The sequence below is a fragment of the Nicotiana attenuata genome, unplaced genomic scaffold, assembly GCF_001879085.1.
Source record: "Nicotiana attenuata strain UT unplaced genomic scaffold, NIATTr2, whole genome shotgun sequence".
NCBI classification, from domain to species: Eukaryota; Viridiplantae; Streptophyta; class Magnoliopsida; order Solanales; family Solanaceae; genus Nicotiana; species Nicotiana attenuata.
The window spans coordinates 145,010-157,204 of record NW_017671101.1 but is presented as its reverse complement, the minus strand read 5'-3'; the positions used below and the strand labels follow the sequence as shown (position 1 = coordinate 157,204).

The 12,195-nt window shown below is 40.2% G+C and overlaps 1 long non-coding RNA gene across 1 annotated transcript; it reads left to right on the top strand.

The window, feature by feature from the left end:
* Nucleotides 1–2,834: 2,834 nt before the first annotated feature.
* Nucleotides 2,835–4,578, top strand: LOC109205932. Its single transcript, XR_002064762.1, has 2 exons — nt 2,835–3,240; nt 4,095–4,578. It is a non-coding gene; the product is annotated as an uncharacterized LOC109205932 (long non-coding RNA).
* Nucleotides 4,579–12,195: the final 7,617 nt, after the last annotated feature.

The window sequence follows — 12,195 nt, the reverse complement described above, 5'->3', positions numbered from 1 at the left end:
GAAATACAAAGGCTTGGTACATATCAATTCATGAACAATGCAACAGATGGAGGGTGTTTGGTGAATGGATCAAAGGCATTTTCTGTGGCAAGATTGACAAAAGTTGGTTAACCAGTGACAAGCAAGGTCTTCCAAGCAGAAATCAAAGTTATCATGGCAAATGAGGGAGCCGTAGACCTCAAGGACAGGACCAGGGGTTTAAGTCAAGAAAGAACAGCATACGCAATGATGGGGTGACAAGTGTCGTGTTTTGGGGTTCATGTGAGATACAAAGGTTGGTAGATGTCAAGTTCAGGAGCAATGCAACAGATAGAAGGTATTGGGTTTGAACGGAGAAGAGGTATTTTTTGTGTTTAGGGTGACAAAGGAAGTGGTAGACCAGTGACAAGCAAGATATTCCAAGCATAAATCAAAAGTTATCATGGCAAGCGATGGAGCAATAGACCTCAAGGCCAAGGCCAGTGGTTTAAATCAGGAAAGAGCAACATGCGCACTGAAGTTGGTAACAATCAATATGCTTTGGGGATCATGTGAAACACAAAGGTTTGGTAGATGTCGGTTCATGAGCAATGCAACAAATAGAGGGTATTGGGTTTTGAACGGAGAAGAGGTATTTTCTGTGATAAGGGTGACAGAGAAAGTGGTGAGTCAATGAACAAGCATGGTCTTCGAGTGGAAATCAGTTATCATGAGAAGTGAAGGAGCAATCGCCCTCAAAAGTGAAGGCCACAAACCAACCACCATATTTTTAAAACTGATAAGATTTTTCTTTGATTTGAAACAGGGGCAGAAAATCTCGTTTGTTTCGGAGAAACCCACCGTTAAAGAAAGGCAAGCACCAGACAGGCATGACCATAAATTTTCAGGACCCTCCTGGAAAATGGGACCTAGTTTAAAAATCGAAACAGTCATAAGTAGCAAATCTAGCATAAATGTACCCCAAGGAATATAAGTTGGTTTCAAAGTTTGCATGTTTGAGATAGGATTCAATTAGGAGTTTTCAGGACCCTCGTGAATAATGAGACCTAGCTTTAAGATTGTTGTTAGATAACAAGATGTAGCGAAAATAATACCTTTAGAAGATATAACTTAGATTTAAAATTGTTGTTTAATTAGGAATTGTCAGGACCCTCCTGGATAATGGTGAGTAGTTTAAGACCCTCTTAGATAACAAGATTTAGCGAAAGTCACACCTTTAGAAGATATAACTTAGATTTATAATTGTCGTTTAATTAAGAGTTGTCAGGACCCCCTGGATAATAGGACCTAGCTTTCAAATTCTTAGTAATATTTGGTAAAATGATTCAGTTTAACACTCACCTATGTGTCCAGCTACCAAACTGGGGCAGAAAATTTTCTTTGTTTTGTTTATTTTTGTTGAAATCACGTACCCGCTTAGAGAACAGGGAGAAGCAATTCAAGTTTCAGCAATCAGGCGCCCACCTGGAGAGCAAGGGAATACAGTTCAAAGTTTCAGCAATCAGGCGCCCACCTGGAGAGCACGGGAATACATTTCAAGTTAAGCAGTCAGGAGCCCACCTGGAGAGCACGGGAATACATTCAAGTTCAGCAGTCAGGCGCCCACCTGGATGGCACGGGAATACATTCAAGTTCAGCAGTCAGGCGTCCACCTGTGAAAAGGGATAGCACCTCAAATTACAGTTCAAGTTTTGGCAATCAGGCATCCACCTGAAGAAAAGGGAAAGCATCTCAGATTACAATTCAAGTCGCTAATAAAGGGACTTCACTAGGAGAATACAAGTCGACAAGGCAACAAGAAGTACAAGATCAAGTTTGAAGACTAGATAGGATTCTTGTAATTCATAGATCATAGCTTAGTCTAGCTTCTTTTATTTTGTCACGGTGTAATAAGGGGTTCAATAAGCAGTAGCAGCAACAGCAGCAACAGTGAAATCACAGCTTCATGGTAGTCCCAGCTACCAAACCTTCCCGAACTACACTGACCTGATTCCTTTTTAGCCAAGGATATGTAGGCAACCTCGGAAGCAGGGTGCGGTCAAATCTTTCAAAAATGTTTCCCACGGAGTATTCAAACGGGCAAAAATCGCTCGTATGCGCTCACTTTATCTTTGCACGAAAACTCTTCGTGTTTCTGAGCAAAGAGGGGCAGCTGTGAGCACGTGATTTTTGCCCTATATGAATTACTCCCACAAATTTAAAATAAAATAATTTCTCCTTTGTGTGCAATTTTGTGGACTTTTGTGGCATCATCTGTTATTGTTTGCATATTGTCTGTACATGTTTATGTTATTTAATTAATGAAAAATACAAAATAATATGTGGCATTTGCATTTAGAATTTAATTCTACAGTTTAGGATTAAGTAGTGATTAAGTTATTTTATAAAAAGAAAAATCACAAAAATAGTTTAAGTGGCACCTTTTAATGTTAATCTTGATTTTGAGTAGTTTTTCTTTTAATTAATTGTGTTAATTATTATTTAGGTTTAATTAGTGTTTTGTAGGATAATTAGGTTCTAGGAATTAATTCAGATTTTATTTTAATTTTGAAAAAAAAAGAGAAGAGAAAGAATTTTTTGGAAAATTGATTTGAAATAGGACAAAGAAAAAGATGAAGCAATCAGATTTGGGCCAATTGTTTAGAGTCTTGCACCAGCCCAATTCATTTTCCCCCTGAAACCCATTAAACGATGGCCCAAAACCCGTCCCTACCCGGTCCGTTCCCTCCACCAGCCAAAACGACTCCGTTTAGGTTAGATCTGATCCAAGCCGTCGATGTTCTTTGATCCAACGGACCTCAACTCGCCCACTCCCCGTATATAAATGTCCGAACGGACCATACCCCCTCAGAACCCCCCACCCACCCACCTCTTCGTCTCTCTCAACTCAGAGACATGAACCCTAGCCGCCGTCTCAAAATTCCCAAATCCCACCGGCGGCGGCGTGACCCAATCCTCACCAAACTCACAGCCTATCTTGCCGAATCTTAAATTTGAGAGCCGGAGGCCAGACCTTGCTTCCACCAAATCAGATCCAAACACTCACCACTCCCTTTCCCTCCCAAAACCTGAAGTCAATCCCTTCAAGCCCTCTTTAAAACTCACAGAGATCGAGTCTGGATGGACATGCATGGGTTGCCAAAATGAGTTGAGCCGGAAAAAGGTGCCCCTTGGTTGTCCTCAAAGGGGAACACTCATGTGGTACCTCTTTCCGGGTTTAAGTCAAAGAAGACGGGTATAGCTGGATAGCCATGGCAGTAGGTATTCACTTCTTCATATTCTTCTGTCTTGCTATTTTTCTTTTAACAAATAATGAATTAGTTCGCTCAATGTTAGTTTAGCTTGTTTTAGGTTTGAATTCAGGGGTTTGCCGGTAGATAAGTAGGTTTCCAATTTATTGTGATATCGATTTGTTAGGTGCATTGTTTACAAATTATTGCTTCTGAATATCTCTTTAAAGTTCATTTTTCCATCTATGGGTTTATTGGTTTAAGTTTTCAATTGGTCTTTCCTTTGGGCTCAAGACTCTATTTGGGGCCTTGGGTTAACTTGAGCCAGGCTGGCCTGCTGAACGTAAAAAACAGGGATGTCAGGGGTGTTTTGGACATTTGGGGTTTTAAGGGAATCATTTTCTGTTGGGGGAAAGTTCTAGAGGATAAGATGAGAGCTGGTTTGTTAAGGGCATGGGATTTTCAGATATTTTTAAAAGGTTTAGGGCTGTCTTAGGCCTGCCTATATAAAGACCTCTTTCTCTTCATATTGAGCAGCTTTTGACACCCTGAAGACTGAAAAAAATAGAAAGAAATACTGAAGTTTAGAATCAATTGATTTCCTTCTAAAAATCCAAAAAAATGCTGAAAGTTGTTTGAGTTGGTTTAGGTTTCCTGGTTTTAATTCTCTGAATCATTCTGTTGATTTAGAATTTCTGGAAAATTTCTGAAACTGGGCATTTGGTGATAGAAATGGTTTAAGCTTGGTTTAGAGTCGTTTTGTTGGAGCTTGTCTACTGTTCCATTGATTTTTACTGAGCTGTTCACGGTTTGACTGACCAAATCTGGGCTGTGCTACTGCTTCCTGCTGACACTCTCATTCATTTTGCTATTTTGATTTTCTAGGTACATGGCTTTGAACCTTATTTAATGTAAAGCTGAATTGGAAGAAATGAAATAAAACAAGATTTAAAGTGTAGAAGCAGATTTGCTTGTGATTCAACAGCATTTCCTCATTTTTTTTTGTGTCTCTCATAATGTGATTCATAGTATATTGGTTGATTTGGAATTTGAAACAGTTATCTTTCATGTTTGTATTTGATTTGGAATCTCTGAGATGCTGTAGTAGAAGATTTGGGTTGGATTACTGTATCTTAAATGTGTTTTCCTTTTGGCTATAGCAATGGTCATGCTTGGTGAAGATTGTAATCTAGATTGGTTGCAATGGTTAGTATAGGGTAGGGACAGATCGATAACATGCCGTATGCTGTTTGAAGGACATCATGAGAAGTTATTTTGCTGTGAATATTCTGTTTATAAACCCTCGCTGAAAATGATTTTAATAGTTTATTAATGTTGTTTAAATTTGACATGAGTCACCTTAGGATTCTATGTTTCGATAAGTTTTTGTGAGTTTTTCTTTGCTGTAGCACGTATTTAAAGAAGCACTTTTAAGCTTAGTTATTTGCCTAACTCTTATTGAATCTGCTGAAGACTTATGTGGTAAATGGTCCAATGATTGTATGGTATTGAAAGCCATGCCAGGCGCAGTCTGCGTTTTTCAAAAGCTAGTATGTTGCTTGATTGAAGACTCGATCTCGAGTCTTACATCCTAATGCTCAACTCTCCCAGGTTTGGGCCTACAATGGGCCTGGAACGGAGATCAGCTTGCGTTTCTTCACGTGAAGGACCAGTTGGTCGAGCCCAAGGCTCTTTTGCGCTGCTTTCTAATATCCTTTCTTACGTTGGTTTTTTTATTAGTTTAAAATTTGGCCCGAGTTTTAGTCCAGAGATAGTGATAATTCTTTTCCCTTAGCCAATTAGACTTTCCAAATTGAAATCGAGGTGTGCCATATTTAATAACAAATAGCTATGGCCCTCAAACATTTAGTTTGAATTTCCTTTTAAGAATCGGAATTGAGGTGCGCCGCGCCAAATAAAATCTCAAATGCGTGGCTCTCGTTTAATTATTTCTTTTAAAATCCTTAGAATTCGAGGTGTGCCATTTAGCAAACTTTCCATGGCCCTCGCAAAGTTAAAAACGCGTAGTTGCTTTAGGCGCGTTATTTTAATAATATTACCTTCCTAAACTCGGGTGCGCATTTCATGTGACCCAAATCCAAATCTTAAGAACCATCCTTTTTCTTCACAACAAGGTAGGAGCACCCCAATGTGATACACTGGGCCGAATGAAAACCTTATCAAGCAATTCCTGTAACTGCTCCTTAAACTCCTTCAATTCAGGAGGAGTCATACGGTACGGAGGAATAGAAATGGGCTGAGTGTCCGGCAACAGATCAATGCCAAAATCAATATCTCTATCGGGCGGCATGCTCGGAAGATCAGCTAGAAACACATTAGAGAAATCCCGTACTACTGGGAATGAATCAACTGCAGGGGTATCAATACTGACATCTCTCACATAAACTAGATACGCGTCACACCCCTTCTCAACCATACGCTGAGCCTTAAGGAATGAAATAACTCTACTGGAAGTATGACCTAAGGTACCCCTGCACTCTACTCGCGGTACACCTGGCATAGCCATTGTCATGGTTTTCGCGTGACAGTCAAGAATAGCATAATGGGGCGACAACCAGTCCATGCCCAAGAATACATCAAAGTCTAATTCTGAGCAATAACAAATCGGCTCTGGTCTCAAAACCACTAAGGGCAATCGAACGCGACCGATAAACGCGGTCCACAACAAGAGAATCTCCAATAGGAGTAGAAACATAAACAGGAGAACTCAAAGAATCCCGAGATATGCCCAATACGGGGCAAAATAAGAGGACACATAAGAATAAGTGGAGCCTGGATCGAATTAAATCGATGCATCTCTATGACAGACCAGGATAATACCTGTGATGACAGAATCGGAGGCGACAACCTTAGTGCGGGCAGGAAGGGCATAGTATTTGGCCTGGTCTCCCCCTCTAAGGCGACCTCCACCTCCCCGACCTCGACCTCTAGCTGGCGGGGCAGGTTGGGTAGCAACTGGTGCTGAAATCATAGCCTCGGAACTCTGCGGAGCACGCTGTGGCTGAGAAGTCTGTGGAGGCGCACCCCTCCCTAGTCTAGGGTAATACCTCACCACATATGTCACCACACTCAAAACAACCTCGCGGCTGACGTGGCAGTGGGAACTATGCGGTACAGGTACTCTGAGACCCCTGAACACTTGAAACACTGTGCGAAGCCTGAAACGCAAACTGAGCTGGCTGACCCACAAAACCTCTACCATGCCGTACTCTTCCTCCAAAATAAGGGCCAGTGGATCTCTCCGGTCTACGAGGTCTCCTCGCCTCCCTATACTTTCTCTCCTAACCTCATCTGTCCTCTCTCTCCTGGACCCACCTATCCTCTACTCGGCGAGAGATCCTCACCACCCGCTGAACTGGGACCATAGGCTGTGTCGCCATGACACCTGAAACCTAACCAATGTGAACTCGATGCTCTGGGGTGGGGACGGCGGGAGTCTGGGCCCCTCCCCCGATCTGTGAAGTAGTTGGTACAACCTGAATCAATTCCGCCTGAACCAATGTACCAAACATGCTCAGGAACTATGTTAAGGTCTCCTGAAGTGCTGGAGTAGTAGTAGCAGTAGGCGTATCAGGTGCCTAGGCTCCAGCTGGAACTGCTGGTGGCTCCTCTGTAGCAGCTCGCGCGGGTGCTCTGGCTGCACCGCGTGCACGTCCTCGGCCTTTACTCCGGCCCCGACCTCTGACGACTCTTGCAGGGGGCGCGGGTGTCTGGTCACCTCCAGTAGCACGTGTCCGCACCATCTGTGAGAGAATGGAAAATAGAGGTTTAGGATTGTGATGTCAAAAATCTCGCACGACAAGGAAATCAAATGAAGTGGAATTTTCCTAACGGTTACATAGCCTCTCGTAGATAAGTACAGACGTCTTCGTGCCGATCCGCGAGACTCTAATAAACTGGCTTGTGATTCATGACTCCTATGAACCTAGAGCTCTGATACCAATTTGTCACGACCCAAGTTCGCCCTCCGTGATCATGTCGTGACGGCACCTAGTCTCTACGACTAGGTAAGCCTAATAGGTTGCGGAAAAGAAATAAAATGCGGAAAAACTAATAAAAACTGAAGATAAGCAATATAGAAGCGTTTAAGATGCTGCTCGGCATAAACCAATACAAGATCTCAAAAACTCAACAACTCCCAAAACCCGGAAACTCACGAATCACAAGCTATGGATACTATATAGTCTTCTAACTCTGGAATGTCTAAATCAAAGAAATACAGATAACTACAAGAGAGAATGGAGAGGGACTCCTCGGTCTGCGGACGCGGTAGATATACCTCGAAGTCTCTGAAGAATCGCCTCGCCTCAAGGTTAATAGGGCTGAGTCGAAGAACCTGGATATGCACACGAAAAACATGTGCAGGAAAGGGCATGAGTACACCACAGCGGTACCCAGTAAGTGCCAAGCCTAACCTCGGTCGAGTAGTGACGAGGAAAGTTAGGGCCCTACCGGTCATATACATTTATATATAAGGAAATGTAACAGTATGAAGTAACACAGTATAATAATAAGAATAACAACAACTACAACAGAGAGAAATATCACAGAAAGAATACAGCTCAACACAGAGATAGCAACTGGGGATCTACCAGGATCCCGTCCTTTAGCCCCCAAATATAATATCCAGCAAATCGGGGATCTACCAGGATACCTTCCTGTAGCCCCCAAATATTAATGTCCAATGGATCTCCCAGGTGTCGTCCCGTAGTCCACCTCATAGTGCGTCGGGGATCTACCGGAATCCCGATCCGTAGTCCCCAAATTTAAATACCTAGTACTGGGGGAATCTACCGAGTGCAGTCTCGTAGTTCCATATAACTGTGCAGGGGGATCTACCGGAATATCAATTCCTAGTCCCAAATAAACAGGCAAGGGGGATCTACCGGGAAATCGCCCGTAGTCCCCAAGTAAACACACAGCAACAACACGAAGAATATTTAATTCAATCTAATTTCATACCAAGGTAAACATCTATTTCTAACCTAGCATGTTGCACCGAATTCAGATAAAGCAGTTTGAGCAAGTAAAACAATTGAGTCAGTTAGACATGCTTTCCTAAGCTAACAGTAGGCTTAAATTTCAAGCAGTGTAACAGGGAAGAAATACACAATTATAGTTACGTAATGAAAACCGGACTTTCAACAATTAGCACATGTACGCACTCGTCACCTCACGTACAAGGCATTTCATATATCAACAATACCAAATCCTAAGGGGAGTTCCCCCACACAAGGTTAGGCAAGCCACTTACCTCGAACCAGCCTAATCAACTCGATACCACATTCTTGCCACGAGTACCCGACTCCAAGTGGCCCAAATATATTCAAAGTGATTGCATAATGTAAATATAACTTCAAGTAACTAATTCAACTGATTAATTCGAAGCTAATACGCGAAATTAGGAATGATCGCCCAAAAAGTCCCCCGGGCCCACGTCTCTGAATCGGGTAAAATTTACAAATTCAGAATCCTCACACTCTCACGAGTTCATACATACCAAATACACAAAAATTGGACCACAAACAACCCCTCAAATCCCCAATTCCAAGTCTCCAATTTCAAATATTAAACCCCCAAATTTAACCCTTATTTCCATATATTTCTGGCCCAAATCAGTAGAAAATACAATAATAACGAGTTTGGGTTCCAAAAACCTTACCTCCTTGAAGCTCCTTTGAATCCTCTCTCAAAAACCTCCCAAAAGCTCAAAAATTCGGATGAAAATGGTGAAGAAAATGGGCAAAATCGCGACTGAACCTTTATATAGGTTCTGGCCCAGGATTTCTGCACCTGCGGCCATTTCCTCACACCTGCGGTCCCAGGTGCACACCTGCGAAATTTCACTTAAAACACCTAAGCCGCACCTGCGCTTCTTCTACCGCACCTGCGGTCTCGCAGGTGCGCTCAAGCTATCGCACCTGCGGAATCTGGTTTCCAAGCGCATAGCCGCATCTGCGGCTCCTAAATCGCTTCTGCGATCATGCACCTGCGGTCCCCCAACCGCAGGTGCAATTATGACAGAACTTCAGCAACCTTCAAATTTCTCCTAAGTCCAATTCAACTTCCGTTAAGCACCCGAAACTCACCCGAGGCCCCCGGGACCTCAACCAAACATGCCAACAATCCTTAAACATCCTACAAACTTATTCCAACCCTCGAATCACATCAAACAACGCTAAAACCACAAATCACTCTCCTATCCAAGCCTAAGGATTTCCAAAACTTCCAATTTCCGCTTTCGATCAAAAAGCCTATCAAACCTCGTCCGAATTACCTAAAATTTTGCACACACGTCCTAAATGACACAACGGACCTACTCCAACTTCTGGAATTCCATTCCGACCCCGATATCAAAATCTCACCCTCGAACCGGAAACTACAAAAATTTGACTTTCAGCATTTCAATCCTAATTAAGCTACGGACCTCTAAAACACAATCCGAACATGCCCCTAATCCCGAAATCACTCAACGGAGCTAACGGAACCAACAGAATTCTATTCCGAGGTCGTCTTCACACTGCTCCAACTACGTTCCAAATTTAAAAGCTTAAACTCTTATTTTGGGACTAAGTGTCCCAAAACTCTCCGAAACTCCAAACGAAACCTCTCGGCAACTCACAATAGCAGAAATAAACACGGGGAAGCAGTTAATAGGGGATCGGGGGTATTAATTCTTAAAACGACCGGCCGGATCGTTACAATAACAACGACAAAACAAGTGTTGAGGGTAGTTTGTTTGACATCATATGGAAATACTTGTAAAATGTTCTCTTTATAAGAAAATTTACAGCCTATGACTTTGAATCTGTTTATAAATCATTTTTACACACCCACGTTTGCAAGTATCTTAGTTAAATTTAATACATCAATAAAACTATTAAATTACTCTTTTGTTTTATAAATCTTCTCATGTCCATGCTTCACAAAAAGTGTCTAAATCAAATTATGTTATATTCTTGCTTAGTTCAACCTATTTCTATATGTGTAGATATAACTTTTGTCAAGAAACTTAATTCAATAAGCTAATTTTAATTAAAGGCGTCACACTTTTGTTGTATGCTCATGATATTATAATAGTCCTCTGCTTAATATTTTGCAAACTAGAAGCTAGGTTTAGGCACCTATTGTACACTCAAGCTATTTTGAGTTCACTTGATATTTTTTCTAAACAATACTTTATATCGCTCCCTCCAATATTAATAAGTTTAGTACTCCTCTAACTGGCGCCCAGGATTGCTCGCTCAAACAATTGGTAACACTTTATTTTTTTAGCTATTACAGTTATTCCAATATTTTCACTAAATTAATCAAAGCTACTGCCATCATAAATTATTCCTATTTTAGCCCTTCTTTTTAATATTTTGCAAGTTGGCAGCTAGATTAAGGAACCTATTGTTTACTCAAGCTATGTTGGACTCACTTGATGTTTTCCTAAATAATAGTTTACATCGCTTGCTCAATATCAACTAGTTTAGTACTCTTCTAGCAAGTCTCTAGGATTGCTCGCTCATACATTTGGTAATACTTCACTTCATAATTACTATAGTTCTTCCAATATATTCACTACATTATAAAAGCTACCACCAACACAAATTGTTCCTTCTTTTACAAATATTTTAAGCTATTGTCTATTTGAGATGACAAAATAAAACATAATAGAAACTACAAAACCTATTACTATTATATTATTTTCCTTCGACAATCTAACCATCTCAGGTTCAGAGCAAATGGCGACAAAAACAGAATTAATAAAACAACATGTACCTATTAACAAGGTACCAAAATATTCATCCAATTAGATTATGAAAGTCTTAGTAATCCGAGTGAGTACAGTAATACCATACAAAACCCCAAGGCATGAAGGTATTTTCAGCATTCTTATATTTGTTGATGAAGAGGTAATACCATTTTATATTTTTACTTTGCACTTTACTAATTTATATTTTTTTATGACATAAAATATTGGTTACATCTTTAATTGGGGACAAATATTCAAGTAACACTTCAATAAGCATAACCAAAGAAAGCTCTACTAGTAATTAATACTTTTTAGTTAATCTATAATTATTTTTCTACTTGCAAAGATGGCCCATTCTATTTTGAACGGCACAAAAATGACATTTTAATGTAGTGATGGAAATACTTCTCCTATCAAGCATTCCTCTACTTTACCATCATTGTTGTGTTTGACAACTATTTGTTCCGAAAAGTTATCAAATTAACCTTGACTGTTTGCTCTTCTCCATTACCAATACGAAGTAAGAAATTACTGAAATTTGGATCTTCTTTTGCTCTCATATTCATTGTAAAATGTATCTTTTTCATTAAAGGCCACAAATTTATTTCACTAAACTTGCATTAATTGTCTCTGCTCTTGTAGATTTTGGAATTAACAACGAGAAAAACTTGTCGGGATTCCTATTTTAGCAAGTAGAAATGAATTTGTAGATTTAAATAAAATGTTGATAGTCAAGTTTCCTGGTGAAAGTAAGACATTTATTAGTTTTGTCTTTGCAGAAAATGATACCAAGAATTCCTATCAAGAAGAATACCTGAAAACTTTAACACCAAATAGTCTTCCTCCACATAGGTACATTATCAAACCCATTATATTATTTAAGTTTCTCTTATTTTCTTTCTCTCTCTCTCTCTCTCTCTCTCTCTCTCTATATATATATATATATATATATATATATATATATATATATATATATATACACACACACACACACACACTTTTGTGCTTACAAATACTAATAAAATTTTCCATATTTATATTTCCATGAATAGGTTGGTTTTGACAGAAAATGCACCCATTATGCTACCTAGAAATTTGGACCCTTCAAATGGCTTATGCAATGGTACAAGGATGATATGCAGAGGATTTGACGACAACGAAATAACAACGGGTCAATCTACTAAGAAGCATGTGTTTATTTCAAGAATTCAACTTACCCTCCCC